This window comes from Rattus norvegicus, chromosome 18, assembly GCF_021556685.1.
Source record: "Rattus norvegicus strain SHRSP/BbbUtx chromosome 18, alternate assembly SHRSP_T2T, whole genome shotgun sequence".
NCBI classification, from domain to species: Eukaryota; Metazoa; Chordata; class Mammalia; order Rodentia; family Muridae; genus Rattus; species Rattus norvegicus.
In genome coordinates this window covers 20,217,641-20,240,719 of record NC_141551.1, presented here as the reverse complement: position 1 = coordinate 20,240,719, position 23,079 = coordinate 20,217,641, and the positions used below count along the sequence as shown (strand labels likewise).

The 23,079-nt window shown below is 38.5% G+C and overlaps 1 long non-coding RNA gene and 1 pseudogene across 2 annotated transcripts in view; one reads left to right on the top strand and one right to left on the bottom strand.

Moving 5' to 3' along the window:
* LOC147999701 (uncharacterized) overlaps window positions 1-23,079 on the bottom strand; it is a 73,921-nt gene that overhangs the window by 10,322 nt on the left and 40,520 nt on the right. For both annotated transcript variants that reach the window (XR_015642496.1, XR_015642497.1), the window contains exon 2: window positions 5,539-5,624. This is a non-coding gene — a long non-coding RNA (uncharacterized LOC147999701). The remainder of the gene's footprint in view (window positions 1-5,538; window positions 5,625-23,079) is intronic.
* LOC103694175 (39S ribosomal protein L30, mitochondrial pseudogene) lies at window positions 6,000-7,823 on the top strand (annotated as a pseudogene).

Genomic DNA, 23,079 nt, shown 5'->3' with positions numbered 1-23,079 from the left:
GGGACGCAGAAAAATTATGATTTATCTGAAAAAGCTCTTCTTGTAATATGGGGAGGCTGGCAGCCTCTCCTGTTAATCTTCTATACCTCAAGGAGCCTGTGGTCTTTGGGCTTCTCCTTGTTTATGATCTTCAGTTGTCTTCCATTAGAATGAGTCTCTGTTCTTGTTCCACATGCTACTTCTCAGAGTTTAAAAGCTCTTCAAATGCCACAAGTTCCCTACACCATCTCCCAGCTTCCCCATGGAACGTCTAAGTGGCAAGAAGCTTGGAAATACAGATGGCATAATTATATATTTTGTAGTTGATTAATCAGTACAAAACATTAATCACATTTTGTATAACAATACATAATCAAATTCTTTATAGTTGAAATTAAGTTTCTTTTTGATAGGGAATGCATTCCTCTAGGGTACTGATGGCATTTTCAGCATCTGTTAGGATCCCATTCCACATCTGCATTTGACTTTCATCTGCTGTAGGGCTTACTAAAATGTAGCTTAAAGGTTGCTTTATGACTCTGCATGTACTTCTTAATAGAGGAACTTGTTGAGAGGGAAATATTTGCACAAGTTAGATGCTCCATATCTATATTTTCCAGGCCATAACTTGTTTATTTAATGAAAACAATTAGATTTTACTTTCTAAAGAGTTAATCCATGGAATGAAATAAAAATTAGACATTAGACATCCATTTTTTCTTCAGAGCTATTGAAATAAATATTTCATCCTGCAATTACATTTATATAATTATGAATCAAAATTCTAATGTATAATCCATACATGTTTTATAGTAAAATCACCCAATATCTTGAATACTTTAAAACATGTATGCACAGATATGTATTACTTTGAGCACATATAATTATATTTACAACTACTGAACTAAGAACTAAAATGTGTATGAAATCATACATGATAGTGTTACCATAGTCTGTTACTATGGTTCACAAGCATTGGTAATTCTTAGTTTTCAAATCACAGAACAGTTAGGTATGTTCTGATTTACATGTAGTTCTGTTATAATTTTTTTAGACAGAATTCAAAAAGCAGTTATTTATACATTCTGATCAAATTTGTAGTGATACTTTAACACTATATACATGCAGAAATGTAAATTAGGAGAGTTTTCAAAGTATTGCACCATAGTTACCTAGGTGGTCACTTGAAATCAAACAGAAATCCACACAATGCCATGCCTCAGAACAAAAAACTCATGTTCACATATGAATACATTTTACACAATACAGAAATGAGTTCACATGCACATGTATCCCATGTGACATAAATCCATGAATGCAAATATCCCGAATATTATGGCTTAAATTGTGATTGCATCATTCCGCTGAGGACAAGGAGAAGACAGGTAAGTATAATGAGACTATTAAACAGACAAGGGCAGTATCCATGATATCTTAAGAGAAGTGTCATGAGGTCCATGAATTGTTTACACAGATAATGAGAAGACCTGGACCTGTTTATCTCTCAATGGCACCTGTGTTTGGGGGAGGGGGTGACTTTTTAATAGAATGTTTGTATACTTGGAAGTTAGTGATATTTGCATCTAATTTTATGTAAACACTTAACATATGTGTGTCTTCATTGTTATATGTTGTCGCTTAGGTGGTTTGTCCTCAATAATCCTATTCATCCTGAAGATCTCTGTGTTTTACAACTGATTTCCTTCTAAAAGGCTGCTGGGAAATGCTGGCACACCTACTTACCTGTTGTAGGCTGTTTCCCAGCAGCCTGCAGGCAGCTTGATCAAGCTTCCACCATATTTCACATTCAGGAAGTTCCAGTCTGCATGGGAAAGGGAAGCAGTGCAGCTCGATAAAGCTGCCCTTTGAACAAAGACTGTGTGAGCCTGAGTTAGGCACTAGGATGTGACCAGCCCCGTGAAAGGCTCTCAAAAGTAGTATACAAATAAAATGATTGATGCCCCGTCAATAGGGACTCCAGGAAGAGGATCAAACAGAGCTGTTTCTTTTGAAGTATGGATGGAGGTATGGGAAAAGGTGTTATATTTTACTTTTCTATCTATTGTAAACCCCAAAGCCTTATTCCAACAAGAATGGCACCTGGTATCTGAACAGAGCAGGACACTATTTCTTAGCAGTAGACACATTCCAAGGACAAACACAAAAGCTGGATTTGTGAAAATCCATTCATGAGGCATTTATTGTAAATTTTTCCATCACTGGGATGGTGTGGGCTGGAAGGCTTATAGATTTTCTAGCTTGTCTCTTTTTGCCTTCCTTTTTCAAAGACTTTTCAACTTTGCTTTTAAATAGTCAGATTATCCATCCTAAGGACATTTGTATTGAAAAATATTATGATAATTTAGCAAATTGCTAGATATAAATGAGTATATGCAATAAATTGCATTTCTTTAGTGTGTATAATTGGAAAATGTAAAAAATAAATTAATATTCTATGACGCTCCAAATGTTGAACATTAATCTTTTGAAATATAGAATCTACAAGCATCCTATGGATGACTTTATAAATCATAAATGGAAAATATATTTGATGAAATGAATTCATAGTTCCTATATATAGGAGAAGGGAATGTTAAAATAGATAAGTTCCACAAAACACTCACAGGTTCAGTAACAAAATCCCAAAACATTATTTTTCTTTTTAGTGTTATAATTATATTTTAAATTATGTGACCAAAGGAAAGTTCAATACCAAATAATAAAATCTAAGCAAAAAATATCAAAACACTATCAGATATCCAGTCCTTATAAAATACAAGGAGGAAACTTTAAATAGCTAGAAATGGAATCAACTTTCCAGAGGCATACATTAGTGACCAGGTAAGCTCCTGAATGGTAGAGGGGGAATATAGTGCAAAAGGTTTGCAAGGGCAAGCATTTTTATGCAATAAAAACTTATTTCAATCTCTACCTCATATGCTCCTTGTTTAAATTTGCTTAAAAATCTCACGTTTCTAGATTATAAAGAAAAAGAATATGTAAAAACTTAAAAAGACTTTGGGAACCATGGAACCAAGATTAATCTCCTAAAAACAGCTAGACAAATGTCAGCCAAATAGAACTACCAGTCTGTAGAATACTGTTTTATTAACATACACATGACCAGGAGCCAATCTTACATTCCATAGAAACATGCAAACCAAAACCATAAGGGACCATTGCATTGTAATATATGAAATGGGAAAAAGATCCTTATTCAAGAATGCTATTAAGCAAGCAAAAGGATGCTATCTAAATTGGAATAAACATAGTGCCTTTTTCTGAAATAAAGCCCATAATATATAAACACAACTGTATGTTTATGTTACAATGGTAAGTATGACAATTAGCACAGAGTCCTTGACAAATACTTGTGCATAATTTTTTATTACAGGGTGATTGTTTTTATACATGAGAACAAGTCTTGTCAGGTTTACCTATGAATTTAACAAAAACTTCCTCACATGTGTACCTGTTCACAGAAGGACACATTCAAGAATTTTCATACCAGTAGCATTTATGTCAACAACAGCAACATATAATCATTGAGACACTGCATTTGTCTTTAAAGGGAAATGATGACAACATTGTCCTATGTGCATCAAATTAAATGTTCTAAAACAATGAAAGGAAATGAACTGGAGCTGTAGGGCCTTTTCATCAAGATAGAGAACCTCCACCCATGTCTCTGCTTATTACTGTGCTGATCCACATGCTCATTCCTGGATCACGAATGCCACATGCTTATTCTTTGTGTACATGGATCACTGTATCTTGTGTATAGGAACATCAGTGTGAAAGCATCCGTTGTCTATAGCTACAATATGACAAAGTCAAAGTGGTTTCTTGTTGCCCAGTTTTATCCTCAATTTCTGGTGAGGATCTCTATAGGTAATCCTGGACTTAGCCACTCCTTTCTTTCTGTAGCAGCTCCTGGGACCTCAGAGGACACTCTTTCATAATTGTGAATCAGCACTCTTGCTGAAGAGACAAACTAAGTCCAACATTACTTCTGTTTCCATAGGCAAACCTTGTCTTCAATAAATCCTGTCTTTCAATAAATGTGTTACGGGTGTCAGATTAGCTGCTTGACCCTCCTCAAACATATTTCGATTTTATCAAACTCTTAGAGTCCTCTCTTAGAGAAGAAATCCAAACTACTTGCTGTCTTATAGATTCAAAAGAGATGAATGAGGAGAATATTTGTCAGTGCTTCTAGTGGATATTTCTTATCATCACTAGTTGTTCACACAGTCAGGCTTTCATTCTCTCAGTGGTGTACACCGAAGAGATGAACTCAAAAGTAGGACATGTGGACAAAAACCCATGAGTGAAGTTTGACTGAAGCTTCTCATGACCTAAGGATGAAGGATATTGCATTGACTTAAGTGCAAATTATAAAAGAATAACAACAAATAGGGCATGCTTACTGAATGGGCAGTAAGCATACTGCTTGCTGTGTAAGTCTGCTACAGGCGGTAGAAATGACCACATCTATCAAAAGTCTTTCATGAACGAATAAACTCTGAACTAGAAAACTACTCACCGATTATTTACCAAAATGAATCTGAGTTGGCTAAAAATAGAGTTTGAACGTGAAACCCTTTCAACCAGGTCCTCATCAACATTTTGAAGAGTCCTATAACATAAATGGGTCTGTTGAAATGGATCAAGTTTTGATACAAAGGTAAGACTTTGTCCTTTGCTATTGAACAATCAATTGTGTGTGTGTGTGTGTGTGTGTGTGTGTGTGTGTGTGTGTGTGTGTGTTCCAGACAAGGATGTTAACATAAATGGATAAGCTACATCAGAATTTCCAATAAGAAAATTATTCTAGGCATTGGGAAAATAGGAGTCATGCTGGAGAAAGACCATCTGAGTACAAGGCAGCATTCACACAGTCCAGTTTAATGGTGCCATCTATTTAGAAAACCACAAAGCTAAAATGCCTATCAAAAATTTTGTATAAATGTATTTTTTATCCTTGACATATATGAATGTCTCTCATTTCTTTAGAAATGAAACTGCCATTACATCCATTTTTCCTTTTTTCACATTATTTCAAGAATAGAGAATGACAGTGATGTGAGTTTATATGTGGTCTGATGGTGGTAGGAAAGAAAAGGTGGTCTTAGTTTCTGTCTTCTATATTGAGAAAATAAATAGATATACCATCATGTTTTTATATGATAGGTAACTGTTAAATAATTCTTCACTTTAAGACTATACAAAAGTAAATAGGCATTGTAGTGGCCTAATTTAGAGAAAGAAGAGGAAGAGGAGAAGGAGGAGGAAGACAGAAAGAAGAAATGAAGAAAAAATGAAATTAGTCTTTTTTGTGTGTATGAGGATGTGTCTCCAAAACCATTCACAGATAACAGGAATGAATGACTTCTCTAAGCCCCTATGTAAACCAATGACTGCCAGCACAGAGCCCATATTAGTTCCCTTTGTATAGCAAATAATCTGAATTTATCTCTAACTAAAACTACACTAGTGCTATTAACAAAGTTTTACATTATGTGTTTTAGGAAATAATAGCAAGAAAATTGTGTGTACCTGTTTGGTAGAAACCCAATTCATTTGTGTTTTTTTCTTCTGAAATCTTCTCCACCAATAATCGACTGCTTCCTGAGATGCTGAATCTATACATAGGAATGGGGCAAAAGGAAGAGTAAACATGTTAACACAAATTTAACCACTAAGTTTTACAGTTTTGTATACCTGCCTTGTGCTTTTAATAATAATGTCTTTTTCAAATCTCAGAAATAAAACAATATGAAGAGTGCTTTAAAAATGAGCAACATAGCCCCTAAACTCTATTGTTGATTTCTTTAAGTGTGTTACATCCTTCAAGTATGAGCCTACAAATCAATTCTGCCATAATTCTTTCTCAAGCAACATCAACCAAGAGTGGAGAATCTTTTTCTATAGCCCCAATAGGTTATTGTTCCTATGGTCATCAAGAAACTCTTTATCCTATTCAGGGAACACAGAGGCACTTTCTGAAATCATGGGAAATGAACTCGAGAAAGTGTAAATTGAGAGGAAAAGAATCCTGTCTGCCTGATGCCATGCTTTCCCCAAGAAGAACATAGAATCATGGCAGCCTGAAATAGTCCATACCTAGCAAGTTCCTTCTCTGACTCTACACCCAACCCTTTCTTCCCTGCTGTCTCCCCAGTATGGTGCTCCTGCCTCTGTCAGAGGGAAGGAAAGTTATCCAGGGAGATAGACAGTAGAATGAACAAGCAAACTTCTGCCAAAAATCATTGCTTACAGGTCAAAATTATCACCAATCTGACAACCTGTCTAAAAGACACACAGATTTTCTGTCTGCCTGTTTTCTCTTGCTGAGGATTCTTAAGTCCTGAAGAATCTATGGTAAGAGATACTTAAATGAATAAATATTGAGGTGGCCTTGGTGCTACTCAAGATGGTGAAGTAAGATTTCTGTACCTTAAAATTATCTCAAAGAACTAACTCACTAACTAACTAACTAAGCACATAAATAAATAAATAAATAAATAAATAAATAAATAAATAAATAAATAAATAAATAAGCTTCCATTTTATTATTCTTTGTTACAATGGTTTCAGCCATGAAACATCCCATGTAACATTAGGATAGGGAAATAACTAAGAAAGCAGTTCTCTCTTATTCCACTATTTTAAGGGAAAAATGTTCCATTTCTTTATTGTAAAGAAATCATATTGTAGTTAGTTTGTATAAAAGTCACAAAAGCCTTGCATTTTATTTATAAGCTATAAGCCTAGATTGGGCAAATTCTATCTTTTCTCACCTAGATTCCAGCTATAAGGCACTTATTATTTGCTGTTTGAATCTGGCCTGACCTGCTTTTACTTCATCAGTCTTTAATGTGCATTTCTCTCAGTCCCAAGATCCTGGTTCATCCCTTTTAATAGAGAACCCCTCTGTCTTCTTTCTACCTTGCCCTATAGTCTCTCTTGAGAACCCTTGCTCAGGTCTGGCCTTTCTTTCTCTACTGCTCCCCCTGCTCTAGCCTTTCTTTAACCAGTAGCTTCAAGTTGCAGAGCAAGGTTTACACAACAAAAGCTGGTGCATGTTCATGAGAATTCACCTGTCAGGAGGCAACCAGATCTTGGGTTTCAGAATTTAGCATTGTATAAAGATAGCAGCAGACCAACCCCCAACATTTTTTTCTTTACATTGAAAATGAATAAATGACAGATTTGTGTTCTTTTTAATTTGTATTTGGAACATGTGCCATATTTTTCCAAAATAATATGTGTAATCAATATATACTGATGGTTCAACTTCTTCCAGATGTGGAGATGCTCATACTAGACACAGCAGTCGAGTGCCCTTCTAAAGAGAAAAATTGCTACACTTATCCTTAGTATTTCAGAGGCCTCCAGGCAGAGTACAGACAGTAAATAAAGGTGCAGAATCTCTCACGGATACAGTTTGGATTCTTCACAAATTTACCAGGTCAAGAATTTCAGATAAAGTGTTACCTGCTAGACCTAAAGATCACGAAAAAATGGTGGGGACCCCCAGAACCCTCATAAACTACATACTGTTACAAAAATAAGAAGTACAGAAAGGGTGTCCACACCGGGGGGAAAAAATGCAATCAAGATGCTCAGACTACAGAAGACACACATCCTGCAAATTCACACGAACATCCCATTAGTCAAGGCAAAACTGAAAGTAGGTAAGCACTGATATGTATCTAGCCCCTGAAGCTGCCACAGGGACTTCTCACAGAAGAGAATATAGCCAGCCTTTGCTTCAAGAGCACTAGGGATTTGGTCCATGTGGCATTTGGAAGCCTGTGGAACAGGAAGCAAAGTTCTGATGCCACTCAGCTTCAGGATACAAATGTGGTTACTGAGAAACCATTTTCATTGAAGTGTATATTAACCAGATAGATATCCATCCACCCGTCTATCCACCCACCCATCCACCCACCCATCCATCCATCCATCCACCCCTCCATCTGTCCATCCATCCGTCCATCCATCCATCCGTCCATCCGTCCATCTGTCCATCCACTCGTCCATCCACCCATCCACCCATCCACCCATCCATCCATCCATCCATCCGTCCATCCGTCCATCCGTCCATCCACTCGTCCGTCCACCCATCCACCCATCCACCCATCCACCCATCCATCCATTCGTCCATCCATCCATCCATCCATCCATCCATCCATCCACCCACCCACCCACCCACTCATCCATCCATCCATTCAGCTAGCTAGCTATCTGATCTATTCATGTCATGTACACATGATACATAATTCTTTCAAATACATAATTGACAGTTTTGTTTAAACGTTTCATAGGCATTTTGAATTCAATCTACTCCAACTGAATTATCAGTTATCCTGTATACCACCACCCTGATATTCCCATCACTCCACACAGTAACCCATCCTTCAACGACTTGAGATCCTAAATCAAGAGCTGTCCCAAATCCCCACACTTCCCTCCTCCTCTTTTTCTCCCTTGAGCTCCTTGATGTGCATTCTCCCCACTTTTCCTAACACTGATTCGTATTGTCCAGTCCCAATGAAATCCCCACCATTTATTTCTTTACATACTTGATTATTTATTTGTACATGTGCTGTGTGTAAGCTGTGCACTTCAGTGGACAACCTTATAAGGCCAGGTCCGCACATGCAGGTGCTGAAGCAATACTTTTCTTCTATTGCTATTTGATTTCTTCCTCTGAGACAGTCTTTCTGGACTAGAAGCTTAGCAGTTTCATCCACAGATCTGTCTGCCTTCTCTCTCTAAGCTAGTGTTATATGAACAAGCAGCCCGGATTTTTACATAAAGGCTTAGTCATTAAACTTAGGTTCTTGAAATTCTAGCACTCTTACCCACAGAGACATTTCTCAAGCCCAGTGCCAGTTCTGATGTTCACAACTGTCTACTTCATTTCTTGCTTTTCTCAGTTCTCCTAAATTGTACCTTCTCACAAAGTATTCTCGGAACTTACATGAAAATGGAACTTATTATCGTATATGTCTTGCATGCAGAAGACCCAGACTTTCATAATTCAGGTATGGTGGTCCAAAGTAGGGAGTTGAAGGCACAGCTTCAAAAGTTCAACATTATACAATGAGTCACATTGAGAGAATTAGGGCTACCCAAGACTGAGTGCGTGTTCTGTACAGAGTTCCCATGATGGTACTAAATAATTCTTTTAAATCTGGAATGATTTCTTGTTGAAGTCTTAGTTTATGCAACTTTTCTTCTTTCAGAATTCTGAGCAGACATGTTTTTCCTACCAACAACTGTTCAATGTAGAGCATAGCAGCTTCTTATTCCAACTGCCAGGCATTACTCTGCTGCGGTACTCAGGACTGTATTTATATTGCTGCTTATGTGCATTTATATGTGTCTACATTGCTAGGTCACGACGTCTATGAGAGCAGAGCTCTGGCCTTTTGTGCACCAAAATTCTCCAGCCAAAAAAGCAAAACACCAAAATATAATAAGTGCTCAGTGAATATTTGTTGATTGATGAAATAATTAAAAGGCACACAAATAAGTGGTTTAGAAAACGTCTGAAAAATTAAAATGCATTTTAAATTGTGGTTTGAAGTCTGATCTCAGTTTGCATATGTGAATGTTTAAAAGACAGGGGGTATGATGCAAATATTAAACGCTTTTGGTCCTAGTGTTTCAGGCAGGAGATATTCAGTCCGTCTGGATGATAATGAGGGAATAACCATGGAGCTATGCTAGGCTCTCTAGAGTAGAATCTGGTTAATTTCGGGGATAATGTTGAAGAAGATATATAGATGTATAGAGTACAGTATCACAGCTAAGCTTATTTCTGAAGCACAAACAAGAGTTACATCCAAAAAAATAAGAGTAAGGAGTGGTCCAACTACACCGAGGAAGGGAGGCAGAGGATCCAAACAGCCAATGTGTCTGTGTTAGAGCAGGGAAATCAAAGTCCGTAATTGCTGTGCAGAATGGACAGTGGATGGGTCTGTTGGACGGAAATAACAGAACTCTTCCTTTGCTGTAGCTGTGACAATTTGTCAGCAATGTTTTAGAAAGAGAAGACACCTTTTACACCATTCTTTTTTTTAATCATGATCCTTGTATTGGATTCATCCTCAGTCCCAGAGCAGCTGTCTCATTGAGAACAACTTCGCTGAAGGAACACACACCTACACACACCTACACACACCTATACACACACACACACACACACACACACACACACTCACACACAATCTTTCTACCAATGAGAGCATCAACTCTCGAAGGTTGTAAAGGAGACAAGGTATTAAGAATAGAGAACACCTCCATGCTCAAAGTAGGAGGAAGACTTGGAAGAAAGGGAAATTTGGTAGGAGATAAAGGAATATAAGGGGTGGGAGATTTAATCAAAGAACATTATACAAAATGTTAAAATTATTAAGGAATAAATAAAATTTATAAAATGACATTGTCAAAGTGATCCTTCTATCTATGAATAGAAAAGGGATGGAACAGATCTTGGGTCCTCTTGGGTCCTTGTGCTGCAGCTGCTGCTTCTCATTTTCTTGTTTGGGTCTTGGCCATTTGGTAGTAAATTTAGTTTGACAGATGTTGACAACTGGGAAATTAGGAAATGAAGTAATCCAGCAGAGAATCAATCAAACCAGCATTCAAGGTGCTGATGATTTTAATCATCATTCCAAAAATTTTATAATAATTCCAATTTAGATTAATGATAAGATCCAGTTGCACTGAATACCAAAGAAAGTTAAGTAAACTGTTTTAAGAACTCGAGGAAAAAATTCTCAAAACTAATAAATCTTCATTAAACAGCCTAGAATATATTAATAAAGTATGTAAAATAATTTCTTAATTAGGACTTTAGCTTTTTACTTGGGTTATTTGAAATAATTATTATTACATTCAGAGCTTTTGAATTATTTTAAAAATATTAAAGAGTAAACATTTTCTTTAGATTTTATTCTCTAGCTCTTCAAATAGAAAATTATCTTAAGAACTATTTTTCTGAGCATTATAAGCCACATTATGTTTTAATAGTGAAATAATATACAGTAAAATTCATATGTATTACAATTATATTTAAATATTCTTTAATTAGAAGGTATTAAAAACTTGGAATTTTAACATATAAGAATGATTATAAAACATACTATTCAAGCTTAAAACTTTAAACTAATTGAATAATACTAAATTTAGAATTTTTCCTCCTTAAATATTAACTCTTACTTGGTTCAAAATTTCACTGAGAAACTGTGATGAAAATATTCTCACATTAGAAGCTCCTGTATTTATGATTTTTGTGAAGAGACCTGGACAATCCCATCTTGAAAGGTCTGCCTGAAGCTCTAGCATACAGAGTTATAATGATTAAGTACTGAGGGAGGGAAGAAGATAATTTATTCCCTATATAATTTACTAAAGCCGTAAGTTTGAAACACGCTACATGTAGCTTAACAAATTCAATGGGAGGATTAAGTAGCTTTAAAGGCTTCATTTACACTCATGTGAAAAAAATGATGACAAACAGGACAGAAAAAATTAAGAAGATTAGCACTGATGTCATGTTAGGATATCATGAAACTTTATGACACATGAAATGAAAAATTGTAAAGGCAGAAATGGTAACATGTTGATTGTCAGATGTGGGGTGACTAAAGCTGGTTGGTGGATATAGGACTATGAACTCATTGACAAGAGAGAGAGAAAGGGAGTCACTGAGTGAAATTGGCCTTTAGAAAGTGAACTTCAGGCTCATTCAAACACAAGAAATGGTCTCTGTGTATCATAAAGGTCATGCCTGAAATTGCTATAACAGTTGACATGGGGGTCAGAGGAAAGCATAACATTTTTATTTAATTACAGTTTTAGGTGAGTGCTAATGGTTGGCATGGTGTGCAAAGACGTATGCTGTCAAGTCTGGCAAGTTTGATGCCCAAGTTGGACTGGTAGAGGAGAGAGCTGCAACTCACCTGCTGTCCTCTCACACCTACTTTCACATGTCATGGTCAATAAAAATTTTAAATGTTATAAAAGATGTATGTTATCTAAAACCTTCAGCATGAAGACCAAAGACTGAAGGAAAGCCCTTCATTTGATTAGGATTAGTAAGAAATAGACAAGCAGAAGGGAATATGGCCATCTATGTTCTGACCTATTTGGGGAAGGCCAAGGAGTCCTTCTGTTCCTGTTCATGTGCCCTCCTCAGTTTCTCTGTAGAAGTCTTTTCATCTAGGCTGTATAACTGGACCCCTTCTGAAATGACATTCTAAGGCTGCATCAGATCAAACATAAGCCATGCTAGCAAATATCTTCAGAGACAGGAGAATATAGGAGTGAAGTTCTTAGTTTTATAACTGACTCTGGGGAGAGCTTGTATTTGGTGTCGGGATCATTTTGGAGAAAATTTAGAATCTAGTTTCTCTTATATAACTTTGGTCAGGCAGGGAAGAGAGGTTGCAGATGGGGGTTTGGGGACAAAGAATACATGTCAATCTGGGGGAAGCAAAGGCTGTGAGTTTGTGTGGGGAATGCAAGTCAGCCCAAGGAGAAGGGAACCCAGGAAAACACTGTTTCTGAGGACCTCCAGTTTCATTGAGATCCAAACATTCCTCATTGTTGATACAAAGTAAAGCTGTGACTTCAGAGAGACAGAGAGACAAAGACAGGGAGAGATAGGGGGAGCAGGGGAGAGAGAGGAGAGGGGAGAAGGGAGAGGGCAGTGGGGAGAAGGGAGAGAGTTCATTCTTGAGTTAAATAAGACCGTCCATGGCACTGGAATGTAAGAGTCTGTCAGAAGACCCCCCCCACACTCAATAAGGCCACAGAATCCCTGCAATCCACAAGAGGTTTATTGTTCCAATGTACATTGGGGTCCCCCAGTACGCAAGCAAGAGGAGACCCTGAGCTCACAAAGTACACACTTTTTATAAACATTTTGGCGGGGAATTCAGTGATCACCTTAGCTGCGATTGGTTACCTTGAGCAACATTTAAAATTATTGGTCAACTTGTCTCCTTCATTTGGCCCTGTCCTGCCCATCTTGTAAAATTTGTGGTATTTCCTAGCATTGTCTTTTCTCGGAGTCACTTTCCTCTCTGCCCTCTCTCTAGGCAGGGTGGTTCCCTGTTTAGGCCATTTCCTTATCTGTCCTTACCTCAGGCAGACAGTCATGGGCAGAATGGGGAACTGGCCTGCTATTTCTGACAGGGTTCTCACAGGAACACCTATATTGTTTTCACACAGAAAAGGTTTCAAAAAGGTTTGTATTCACAGAGCAAATTAAAATCATATAACTGGGCATTTTACAAAAAGGAAATGTGGAAATATCAGGTAAGCAGTTTACAGCAAAGAATGGGAATGTTTGCTGTTATGTCTTCAACACTCTCTGATGACATTTTTAGCTGTGGGGTTGATGGAAACTAGGGGCTTATTTATTTTGTATTTTCGAAAAGATTTTACCAGAAAGTCACAAGGCTTTTTGTCTGACATTGAGAAGGGCAATGAATGAGATGGAGGGAACAAGCAAGTTATGGTGGAATGTGCACAACTTGTAGGATATGCTGAAGATGCAGAGACAGGGGGATCAAAAGATGGAGGGGACTAAGGGCAGCCAGAGATACTTGTCTTTGTGTGTGCAGCAACCCAACTCTCCAGTCAAGAAGTTCTCATCAGTTGGCCTAAGAGGGACTTTTTGCCTAAGAACTTCAAGTCACAGCATGTTCATGTGACACGTACAAGAATTCTTGCTTTTGTGCTCAAATAATTACTTCTTCCCTGTTTCCTCAGCCCAGAAAAGTGACATAGTCAACTCACAGTCAAAAACAAGTAAAAACATAAACTAGTATTACCTTTTTGGTATTCTAGATAAAGGCTCTTTCCATCTTTCTGTCTTTCTGGCTGTCTCCATGCTTCCTTCCCATGACTCTCCTCCCCTCCCTTCCACCCTCCTCCATCCCTCCCTCCTTCCTTCCCTCCCTCCTTTCTTCCCCTCTCCCTCTCATTCTTCCCTCCATTCTTTCCAACCCACTTTTTGTTATAAGTGGATTCCACCTGTACATACCATATTCCAAAGATGTAACTTATTTGTTCTTTCAACCTAGTAATCCAAGTTTCCCCTTCAAGTTAAAAAAAAACAAAATGAAAAGGACAATCTCCTGACACTTATTAAACTCTGAGGATCAGGTGAGGACAAACAAGAGATAATGTATGGAAAGCACTCTGGGGAGCTCAGCAGGAAGTGGCCATTTACAGGGAAAGCACTTTTTAAAACTCGATGATCAAAAAGCCTAGAAAGGTGGAGAGAAAGGGAAAATGAACCCGTATTGCTCCTCCCACTCCCTACAGCTGTCTAAGAACCAAAACAACAACAAAACAAAACCCAAACAAACAAACAAACAAAAAAACCAACAAAACCAGCAATAGCAGTAGCAACAGCAAAAACCCACTTGTGTCTTTAAATGGTGACCCATTTCCAGTGATAAGATTTTAGAGCTGCTATCCCTGAGTCAAATGTGCCACATGACTGTCTCCACTCTGCAGAAGCCTAATCTGAGAGCTTTGAATGTGACTCTCTCTCCCTGGAATTGTTAGGACACTAACAAGGATATTTTCTGTTCTTCATTGTTCAAAGTCATTTGGATTAGCATCTTTTGTATCTAATCATTGTCCACTCTGATGTAGATGGACTCGATTTACATATGAAATGTGCTTCACACAAATAGCCTGATTCTGTCCAAGTACTCCTGGAAAATGAACTGTTAGAGAGTGGAAACTAATCCCTAATCTCTTGATGGGAGATTATGTATATAGAGGAAAGGCGAAGCTCTGCCAGTTGAAAATGTGACTAAATCTCTTGCTTTAGTAGAAGAGTAACAGAAGCAGAGACTAAACCCAAGTGCTGTGTCCTCCATGAAAGTAATCCTGAGACCTTATGAAGGACCCCTTCTGTTACATGGGGATACTTTCTTTCACTTTTTAGAGAACATTATGAAACATATTAATTGTTGTCTGGGGAATTATCCAGTTGCTTTGGGTTGTGGCTTAAACTGTAGTTTAAACTGTGCTGAGGTCAATTCACTCATAGGATGACATGGAATAACTGCCTGGAGATGAGAAGCTAATACTAGAGAGATGAATTGCAGCAGATACTCACAGAAGGCCTCTGATGGTAAAGAGACCACCATCCAAAGCATTCTCGGTCCATTAGACCGTCCAAGTTAACCACTGACTGTGCTCTGTTTGACTATAGCAGGACTCCATATCATTAGTTCTATGAAGATACCTTTTCAGCACATGTATTTGACAACATGAGACACTAGAATGCTCCATGTAAGAACAAGTGAAGGGAGTAAAAACTTCTGAGAGTTTAGAGTCTACTGATTCTTTGAGGCCTGGCATCCAAACTCCTAGATCACGCAGAAATGTGATAAATTTTCATGTTATCTATCCCCATATTTGTAATGGATAAAGCAGTCATGACCTGATTGATGCAGGAGGAGGAAAGTATTAGTTCTCTTTGACAGAAAGCAAAAGAACATTGGTTTCATCCCTCCTCCAGACTTCCCTAGCTTCAGATCACCTTAATATACTAAGTCTCTAAAAGATGGAAACCATGTTAATAACACCAAATTGTCTGAAATTCATAGCATGTCTTCTGATTACTATCTTATGATCCTGTGAAGTCTTATCACATGTGGATGTCAATGTAGAAACTGTCTAGGTCATAGAGAGTACTGTACTTTTTAATAGCAGAAGCAGTGTGTGAGCTTCATGAGAACTGTGCAGAAATGCATCATTCACACCCAGGTGCTAAGGATCACAATGCCAAGGCCTCCTTTAACAAGTTACAATGACTCCAGAAGAGCAGTAAAATAGAAAGATAAAGGTATAGTCTCCTCAACCTCATCTGTGTGTGTATTCCATAATTTATTTATGTACTTCAGTGATTCTGTTTTTCCATTCTTTCAGTTACATAATATACAATGGGAGGAGGAAGATAACTTATCTTGCCCCTAGGCTGCATTGTTACAGTGGCTTTGCTCTTGGGCTATTAACCTAAAGGGAAGCAAGCATCTGTTTTACTCCCAGAGGTTAGAACCATCCCCACTGGATGTCAGAGTGATGATGTCATCTTTTAACTAATGGTAACTGATGTCAAATGTGGTGCCATTCACATTTGCTTTTCTTTCTTAAACAAAGCAGAATGGCTTGTGAGATATAGTTTTGAATGATGAGCAGAAGGTGGTAAAGAAAATAAAATATCAAAGTCAAGCCCCAAAACCATCAAAAAAGTGCTAAATGCTGTGTCTTGAAAGCAACAGATCCCTGTTATTCTCTTGCACAGGCTTTTCCTATTTCTTTTCATCTCCCTTTCCCTATATTATTTTCATAAATAATGGCTTATCATTATTATACCTCTCTCTCTCTCTCTCTCTCTTTTTTTTTTTTTTTTTTTTTTGGAGCTGGGGATCGAACCCAGGGCCTTGCGCTTGCTAGGCAAGTGCTCCACCACTAAGCTAAATCCCCAACCCCTTTTCCCACTCTCTTAATTTCACAGCTTAGTTCTTCTCAGTTTAAGTTTAGTCACATTAGAGAACTCAGTGGCTGGGTTGGATAATCAGAAAAGATAGCAAACAGTACAGGTGGCACTTTGCTCTTTTGAGGTATACATAAGAATTGTCTAAGCCATGCTTTAATAATTTCCTTCCTTCCTTCCCTCCTTCCTTCCTTCCTTCCTTCCTTCCTCCCTTCCTTCCTTCCTTTCTAGTGTATTTCTAAATTCAACTTAGTTTTAAGGAAATTGGCTTCATCTGACATAGTTGCCTTGGCACCTTACTATTGATAAGTATTTTCTTAACAATGAAACACATTGGCTTCTTTGTATTATGTGTTTCATACTCTACCAAAAGGACAGACATACACAGTCAGTAAAGTCATAAAGCCATCCTCCTCTTAGACAATAGTGTGCAGCATGAACTAAAAACTGTTTATAATCCAATATCTGTACCTAGCAGTGGAAGCAGCTTTCCCATTAGTGTGCCTTCTGGGTGCTGTGGCCCTTCCTTCCTTTAATGAAGTTTCTGTAGAGCTTGAAACTCATCCTTCCCTTTACATGCTAAGAAGTCACTTAACACTTTAAAATGTGTGCTTGAGAGCAACTCCACTTTCAGATGCTGTAGCCTGAAATATTCCCTTCCCGATATGTTGAAGAGATCTGATAAAATGAAGAATTTTAAGGTAGCAACTATTTAGAATGAAATGTGTTATATAACGGTGGAAAAACGAAGTTATTTCTTAGAACTTAAAAGAACCTTAGGCCTTGTGCTACCCTGTAGATGCGAGGACTGAGCTCTGCAAAGCTTTCATGGAGCACAGCTGGAGTGTAAGGAGGCCAGCCTCTGTGATCTGCTCAACCTTGACCCAAGCAGCAGGACTGGGCTCAATCTGCTCCAGGCTTGAGGGTCTGTGAAAGAAAATCTTTTTGAAAAGCAAAATCCCATTCCTAAAAGGATAAGCTGTACGTGCATGTGGTTACAATCTCTGAACTTCAGAGTTGAAAAGGCATAGTGCCAACATTGTCTTACCAGAAAGAGTCAAAACCAACTGATAATAAGTGCTAAATTTTCCTTTTGAACCCCAATTTCTTTTTCCTGATTATTTGCCTATTGTTTGTTTGCATTACTGTATTCTTCCATTGCCCTCCTTCACAAAAGTGAGAAACGATGGCAGACAGGCCAAGAAGTTCTGTGAACCAAGTGGCACAGAACAGATATGGGAAGCCATCTTGATATGTCTCTAGTGTCAGAAGAGCAGGGCTGGTATTAGATGTTAGATGGTGTTAGACAGTAGCTGTGAAGGTAAACATTATCAACTTCACAGAACATCTATGTTCTGTGAATCAGCTAGGAAACAAATATCTATGAGGGGCTGTCTCTTAGTTTGACTGAGAAGGAATGGCCCACCCACTATAAGTAGCAACATTCTATGGACAAGTGTCTGGACTGAATAAAATGAAGAAAACAAACCCAGGCCCAGTGTTATCACTGTTGGGTTCCTGGCTACGGACCCAAAACCATCAGTTACTTCCACCGTCTGCCGTCTTCACTTCTCTTTCAGGATAGAATATACCCTCAGACTGTGTCTTGATTTCTCTTCCAGGATAGAATGTTCCCTCAGACTGTGAGCTACATTAAACATGTCCATCTAGAAGCTACATTGTTTGCACACTTTATTGCAGGCACAAGAAAAGTGGTCAGAGCAATAGCTTATAAGATATATCAAAACTGTGTGTGTGTGTGTGTGTGTGTGTGTGTGTGTGTGTAGAATATAGCCTAGCACATGGTTGATTAGCCAGGTGAAAATTCTGTTAGAAAGATTTTCACACATATCCCCTCAAAGAAGTAGTTTTAGGCAAAGAAAGAAAAACTAGTGTTTTGATAGTCCACACCAGGAGTTGATAAATAAGTATTTACAAAGTAAGATTTTCAGACTTGAAAGGCAAAGTGGTTTCAGTTGTAGTTCCTGAATTTTTTTTCAAAACCCGAAATGAACGGTAGACACTATATAAAATAATGACCATGGCTTTCATCAATAAATTTTAATTGCAAAACCACTCTAAAAGTCAAGATTTTCTGTGGGCACAGCATGGCCAGTACTCTAAAGAGATCTGTGTTTAGTTTGGAATCACAAAAGTGGAGACACCTGTGGCTAATCTGAGAGACATACAATGCAACTTGGGGGGAAACCGTCAAAAATATTTAAAGATGGAAATTTGAGCAAAGAATGTATGCCAAAGTTTCATAGGACCCAAAAAGTGAAGAAATAAAGTATTGATTTTCATAGTGTATTCTTAAAGGTAAGCTAAAAATTTAAAAGTTAGAACCATGGGCATTAAAACCTAGGGACATTTGCAAGTGAATAAAATGGGTTATGAACAGCCTAATAAGATAGAAGACAAGAGACCAGGAGACTGGGTTTGCTCCTTATTTTGACACTTTCTTCACAACATTTTCATAGTTATAGATAAAGAAGCTGCTGAGATGTTAGCTTGCGAGCCGTGCTTCAATAGGAAGTGACACTGGCATCCTCTTCTAACCCTCTCGTCACACTCTATGCCTGAGAGTACAAGGAATCTCACCTATCGTGCTGCCTTCTTGGCTGTGCCCTTGTAATCTAGACGAGAACAAGAGATTCAACTACCTGGAAAAGGAACAACCGAAAGAGACAGGACAATCATCACAAGAGCCTTGAGGGTGTGGTGAAGAAGCTTTGTCTCTGTGAACACTAATTATTTCCCTGTTCAGGACTGGATTGTACGGGTAGTAGGTATTTAACACTAAGAGCTTATTGTCTAGACAGACAGGGCTGGAGCTGAAAGTTCCATTACAACTAAACTGAAATCCTGACCATTCTGGTTTAATGTAATGTTTTCATCAGTTCTTTGGGAATATCGTAGAATCTATTTTGATCACATTCACTGCCCATTACTGTAGTGGTTTTGTCTTTTATTGCTTATTGAAATTCAAAGTGCTTCAGATCTTGGAGACTAGCACATAACCTTTGGGACCTGGCACCTAAGTTAATTCTGATTGGTGATTAAAGATGCCAGCATCCAGAGGTGGATGCTCGCAGTCAACCATTGGACTGAACATGGTGTCCTCAATGGAGGAGTCAGAGAAAGGACTGAAGGAGTGGAAGGGGTTTTCAGTTCATAGGAAGAACAACAATATCAACCATACCAGACACCCAGAGCTCCCAGGGACTAATGCACCAACCAAAGAGTACATATGGAGGGACTCATGACTCCAGGGGCATATGTAACAGAGGATGGCCTTGTTGGACATCAATGAGAGGAGAGGCCTTTGCTCCTGTGGAGGCTTGACACCCCAGTGTAGGGGAATGCCAGGGCAGGGAGGCAGGACTGGGTGAGTGGGTGAGGGAAACACCTTCATAGAAGTAGCAGGAGGGAGAATGTGAAAGGGTGTTCCTAGAAGGTAAACTTGGATAAGGGATCACATTGAAAATGTAAATAAATAAAATATATAATAATAATAAAAAAGATGCCAGCAGCCAATAGTTAGGGGAAAAAGATATCCGCAAGGTTTGGCTTTTCTGCTTTAGAGATGACAAGGAAGGAGAGAGAGACAGAGTAGTCATGGGATAGAGTAGCTAGAAGAGTGACCATGGCTTCTGGTCAAGAGAACATGGCCCAGAGGGTTGCCTGGTTGGAGCTAAGAGCAGCCCAGATGAATGTAGCATAGTAAGTAATAACTTGGGATACCGGTGGGAAAGTGGATTCTCACACCATGGAAGGTAGGCAATTGCCCAGCTATTGTGCTGCCTAAGGCATATTTAAATATATAAAGAGTGTGTGTGTGTGTGTGTGTGTGTGTGTGTGTGTGTGTATACAGTAATGAAGGTTAAAGGTGGAAAGGGACCCAGCACCAGGATATTTTAAGTATTTTTTTGACTAGACACAACCAGCCCTATCTGTTCCTGAGGTCCACCTCTCTCCCTACTCCCCAAGTGTGGGTCCTTTAAAAGTGTTTATAAAAATCATTTGGGGTCCAGTTTGCACAGCGCATATACTCCTATTTAGAATGGTAACCATGCTGGAGGTCACATCATTGACGAAAACTGACTCTCTCCCCATCCCAGAAACTCTCAGCTGTCATACAGAAAGTGACACTTGTTTATGTTATGTACATCCTGATGTAGATGGCTTTTCTTCAGTGATGTAAGTTCATCCCTTACAATGAACCTGTGAAAAGTGATACATTTTACATGTAGCCTCCCAGGCATGTTCACTGTTCTAATCCTGGCACAGTTGCTCGAAGAATGCCTGGAAATCTTCTGTTGAATTAACTTTACTGTTGGTGAAATCAAAGGTTGAAGGTTTAATCGAGGTTGTACGCATTCAGAGTTGGGAACCAGACATACAGGCTTTGCCCAGTTAGAGGCTTATGAAGCCAGTTAGAGCTGTAAGAAAAAGGAGTTAGTTGTTGAAAAAGAGCAGGGAGGGGACCTGTCCTTCATTCTGCCACTGACTACTCCTGTTGGCTCGCCCTGCTCTCATGAGCACTTCAGATTTCAGCAGGCCTGGAACATTACACGCACAACAACCTGCCATATTCTTGCCTTTTCTCCAGTCCCCAGACTTTTGACATTGCCATTAAAGAGATTCAGTGTGCTTAGGAGCTCTTTAAAAAATAAATAATTGAAAGCTAAATTATATTAAACTGGGCCAGTGCTGACCCCTTCACCCCAGTCCATTGCTATCTCCTTAAATGTATTCCTTCTTAAATCATATAGTAATTTGAAGATGCTGAAGTCTAAGTTTTTTGACTCAAATGCAGTCACTTCTGATGTATAATTCATTTTTGCTTTGTGACTGGTCCTGCACATGCAATCACTTTTCTGGCAGCTAAGTGCAGGATGAAATCAACAACTCGGTAAAGGCTGAGGAATCAGAGTGGACATCTTGGCGGAAGAAATATTAAGCATGTCACAATGCTTTGTACTCTGTCTGGTGAAATGGAGACAACTTCAACCCCTCCCAACCCCACCCCACAACGACCCTCACATTAATGGAAAAGAACGGCATTTTATGGCTGGAAATTGTCGATGAATGCTGTCATGCAGATGCTGCATTTAATTAATCTCCCATCACAGGAGACAATGCCTTCTGGATGATTTCAGGCTTCTCTGTTCTCTGATGAGCATCTCCTCGAGGTGGCACAGTTAAGGAGCCAGGTTTTCTAGTTTTCTCAGTCTTATACTCTCCAAGAAGGCAGAATTCCTGCTGAAAACATGATCTTAAGATGAGTGAAACTGGGCAGAATCTCCCCAGAGCAGTGGGATTGTCCACAAAAACAAAACCAAATGTTTAGAATACTAGGTAAAACTAGACTTGTAATTGAACGTTAGGTGACTTAATACAGTTCACATTCAGAGAAATGCCAATATTACTAGCCCTTTAAAAGACCATATATTGCTGTATCCTCAAGACGTCCATGAAAACACAAAGTTTACTCATGATAGTGGTTAGGCAAGATGTTTGGTACACGATACCTCAGAAATATTGTAGCTGTGTCTCTTGATTGGCACAATAATTCTTTGTGGTTAAATATCCTCGAAGCTGAAGTTTTGTCACCCTGGCCAGATCAGAAAGTAAGACATTGAGACCTTTTCTCACATATTGAACCAAGGAAGGGTTTGTTTCCCCCAGAAGATATGATAACATGGTAACATCACGTGCATCATGGTTTTGACACTTCTGTTTTGTGGAAATAAATCATGGTGAAAAATACCCTAAAATGGAGAGCCAGGCCACAGTGATTTAATAGGGAAAGGGGGATAGTTTTTCTGTACATCTGCTAAACACCTCAAAACATTCATTAAAACTTCTTTAAAAATCTGAGAAACAGAACACAGAAAGCCTCATACTCACACTTGAGGCAACCTACTCTTTTCTCCTTTGGGGGGTACACTTTACATATCTTTGTTAAGCAAATTTCTAATAAAACCCTGTCTTTCACCTGAATTCTTTTCTTAGAGAAGATGAGAACCAAAAACCATGGAGTACCTGAAACATTCATTGGCCTTGGGTGGCATTCATTTTAAATGATCTGACATAGAAAATTTAACAACAGTCATGTTAGATAAGCACCCTCCCAAACTGTTCTGTTTTTAGTAGCTGAAATTCAGGAGTTAAAATAAACTGTGGCATTTTAATACACATTTAACGATGGAGGATGAAAGGTGAAGAATACTCTACTGCCTTTCCAATTCCCTGCGCTCACGTCATGACCGATCCCTGTAGTTATTCTGACATCAGTTTCTAATTTTCTGACAAACTCTTTCTTAGGAATGAAGTGACTAGGACTCAGATTGTGGGCCCTGAAGTTTACAGTCCCATTTTGTCACATGGAAGGCAGTGTATGTGTCTATTTGTACTAGTACATGTTCTATGGTTCTTTGAAAAGGGGTGGGTAAGTTGCACCTTCCCACTCCTAGCAATGAACTCGTTTGTGGACTAAATTTTTCTGCATTATCCCCTCAACTCTCCAGAAAGCTGTGGTAAAAGACAGC